Consider the following 4,121-nt stretch of genomic DNA (forward strand, 5'->3'; position numbering starts at 1 on the left):
ATATGTAACATTTATCTATTCATTTATGCTCACAGATAGCATGAAAATAATAAATTGCATCATTTTAATTCTCAAGTATTATTAAAGATAGGTTGAGTAAAATATAAAGTTCCATGTGCCATTAAAGTCAGTCTGGCATGGTAGTTATATATTATTGGTAGACTAATATGCATGCTTGAAGTAGTTACTTTGGCATGATGGTTATGATAATAGCATTTTTGATTAAAACATTTTTTTCAAAGCTGAAAAATTGCCACAGAATTACATTTTCTCTTGGAGAAAGTATCTTTTCATAAACAAGACTACTAAAAGTAGGAGATAATGCTAGAAAACACAGCATAGAAAGAGTGATCCTAATGTTATATATCTTTCTTCCATCCTGTTACTCTTTCTATTTTCAATTTTATCTTCTAATAAACATCACATTCTGTTTAGATTAACTCTTGAACAAAGTGAATGATCTGTGTGCATCCATGTGTGTTCATGCATGCGTGTGTGTGTGTGTGTGTGTGTGTGTGTGTGTGTATTCATGGTTGTAATTTAAGGCTGTTCTAGGTAAAGAAATCACTGATCTGTAGGACATAAGTGACCCAGATGATGGCAGGAAGTTGTACCTGCTGCTATCAACCCTTAGTTCCATAAAACAAACCTATGAGCAAATAAACCTGCTCCCAGCAGGCAGTGACCATCGTTTACAGGAGCAGGAAAGGATTATAAATAGATACAGTAGCTAAAACTAAGACAAAAATCTGGATTGGAAAGCCTAAAAACTAAATATCAGATACTTCAGTTTATTTAAATCATAATTAAGGTCAAGTTTTAGCCTTGCTTGTACAATTCAATGATACATCATCTGTTTATTGCATTATGTGTTCATAGTAGCTAAAACCTAGGAAGAACTCAGAGATAACCTGAAGGAGAATGGATAACAAATTACAATTTATTTGTACAATGGAATACAACTCAACAATAAAATTGAATCTTGTGCTGAAAAAAAGTTTTAGCCTCACTTTTCAAATTTAGTTGATTCTCAAATATGCAAAATAATTATTCATCTACGCTATAATGAGATTCATACAAAATAGATTTTAAATAAAGGGAACATAAACTCATGAAAGTAAATATGATTGTTTAATGGGAATTAATCCATAATGAAATAATATTAAGAAAATAAGCATGGTCTATATGCATTTACATGATAATATATAGTCCTATAAACCTCATTATTTTCTTAACAGTCCAGCATTTCAAGGAAAATTTGATTCCTTGCTTATTTTCTGATGTAATAACTGCTATTTATATATTTTCCATTTGTAAGAATACATATGAATCTATTCAACAAATAAAATGTCCTTAGAATTTAAAATAATATTAAAGAATACATATATTTGATTATTCTTATAAAGAAGAAGAAAAACTTACTTTTATTATTGTGCATATTTCCTGCGTGTCTATGATTCTGAGAAACGAGTCCACCTTTCTGCAAAGGCCACTGAACCAGTTTATGAATGACCAGTAATTCAGTCATCTGAGAAATCAGAAAGTTCTGGTTTCATTTCTTCCCTGAAAGGAGATAGAACATCCCATATTTATTTCACATTCTTAATAGATGACAAGAAAATTTTTATTCACAATGTGACTAAAACTGCACACTTCCAAGTAATTTGCCAATAATGAAAGTTTTTCTTTGTATTGCCTACTCGAATTTTTAGTACATTTACACAACTAGTTTAATAATTCATAAAACTAGTGGACTCAATACAATCCGTTGAAGTGGCTTCTATAGTTACTGGTTTACCTATTTTGCATTTTCAAGGACCTTTATTTCAACTTGTCAAGATGAAAAGAAAAATTCTATATAATTATAGTGTATTTGAGGTTGTAGATCCTCAAAGATCTTCTTTTAGAATTTCCTCATTTTATAGATGTGAAAAAATGGAGCTGCAAGTGATTTAGTAAATAATTAAAGAAGGTCTTAGAATCAATGTCATGTTAAGACTTGTATCAAAGACTCTGACTTTTGATCATTCCACTATTATCTATTATTATTTCAGGGTCTATCTTAAAAATAACAAAAGGAGAATTTTAGAACTGGTTAAAAATATAATGAAAATGTAGCCAATATGAAATTCTGTCTCAATTACAAGATTAATTGACATTTTTTTACCACTGATGAATTACTTGATTCATTACATGCTCCTGTTAGGTTCAAATTTACTTCTATCAATATCTCTAAAATGCAAGCATTTATAATTGGTAGAGATAAAATACCACAAATTTGCACATATGTTTTGCATATAGATTATTTTATTGTGATGAAATATATATAACATAGACTTTAATGATTCAACCATTTAAAATGAGCAATTTAGTGGCATAATTACATCCACAATGTTCTCCAAACATCGCTACTATTTATTTCTAATTTTTTATTACACTGAACAAAATCTTTGTACCCATTATGCAATAACTCCCCACTTCCTCCTGCCTATTCGATGGTGATCTTTAATCTACATTCTGTCTCTATGAATTTGCCTCTCTTTGTGTTGGCCTGTCTCCCCAAGGAACTGTGCTGTCATCAGTCTCTGCATCAATGAGTTGGTACTCAGTGGTGGAATTAAAGAGGGCAGCCTTAGTGAGGGGAAGCCCTTGTTCCTGGGCCTAGACAGCATCCACATTTGTCTTAGATGCCCATTGTACTACCTCTGTGACTGATAAAGGGTCTTCTGACATCCAACACTCACACACAGAAACAGATAATATGTATAGAGTTATAAAAATTAATCAGTAATTAACATTTCAAAAAACCCACACGTCTAGAAGGTTTCACTGGTTTTATCAAGTGTTTTAAGGAAGAAATTATATCAATATTCTAAAAAGTTTAGAAAAGAGGAGTAGTGGGAACACTTCCTAATTCATTCTACAAAGGCACTAATACCAAAACCAGATAAATACATTGTTAGAAAGGGAAACTGCAGACCAGTATCTCTTATGAATATAGATGCGCAAATTCTCAACAGAGTAGCAGATCAAATACAACAATATGTAAGAATTATATACCACGACTAAGATGGGTTTATTCCAAGCATGCCACATTCAGTATGCTGATTCAACATTCAGAAATTAATTAATGCAACCCATTGCATTATTAGGCTAAAGAAAAACCATGTGTCTGAATGAATAGATTCAGAAAAAAGCATCTGACAAAATCCAACACCTATTCATGATAAAAACAGAAGCAAACAAACGGAAACACCACCTCTCAGCAAACTAGAATGAGATAGGAATTTCCATACTTGGACCGTTAGAAAACAGCATTCAGATTTGGCCAACAGCTCATCAGGCCCTTTGTAGTGGTTCTCAAAGAAGACCTGTCCTTTGCCCTCATGGACAGGAAGCCTGAGTACCAGGACATGTACTCTCGTGTCCCCTGGGGCCAGTGGAGTACTTCTGAGACCTGCATCCTGTTGAAGCGGCCAATTTGTTTCAAGCGACCCAAGGAGTCAGGACAATGGTGGGGAAGCATTTCAAGGAACTTCTCCTGCTTTTCTTCAGGCAGGATGGCCTCAAAGTCAGACAGACTTTGATGAATGTTCACAGCCAGGTTCTTCCCAGGAAGGTGGGATATTTTCACAGGAATGACAGCGTCTATGATGAGCTCCATAAACGTGAAAAAGAGGAGCACTCTCCGATCTTGTGACGAAGAGAGGAGGGAATGGCAGCAGAAATTGCGGCACCGTGGGTTTCATTTCAGTGATGCGGGCAAGAGGGTACCAGGAATGAATCTCAAGGCATAAGGACAGGGGCCTCAGTATATAGGATTCTGCATTATTATAAATGAAGCTATGCAGACTTTATTACATCCTACAATCCTGCAACCTCTTGCAAAGAATTTTAATACACCTGTGGAAGGCCTCAGAGTTCACATTTCAAACAAGATGACTGATAGGCTAAGCTCAGAACAAAATCATCGACAGCCTTCCTACATTCTCTCAGCCATGTACTTAAAATAGAACTTTTTTCTAAATCGACCCTTGGCCTGAATGAAAGTAAAAAAATAGTTAAAATATTTAAATATTTTTATTTAAAAAAATTTGATAAATAACATCTGAAAAACCTAT

General features: G+C 33.7%; 1 pseudogene; it reads left to right on the top strand.

The window, feature by feature from the left end:
- Window positions 1-3,757, top strand: part of LOC105293474 — a 42,488-nt pseudogene extending 38,731 nt beyond the window's left edge.
- The last annotated feature ends 364 nt before the right edge of the window (window positions 3,758-4,121 follow it).

The sequence above is a fragment of the Pteropus vampyrus genome, unplaced genomic scaffold, assembly GCF_000151845.1.
Source record: "Pteropus vampyrus isolate Shadow unplaced genomic scaffold, Pvam_2.0 Scaffold73, whole genome shotgun sequence".
Lineage (NCBI taxonomy): Eukaryota > Metazoa > Chordata > Mammalia > Chiroptera > Pteropodidae > Pteropus > Pteropus vampyrus.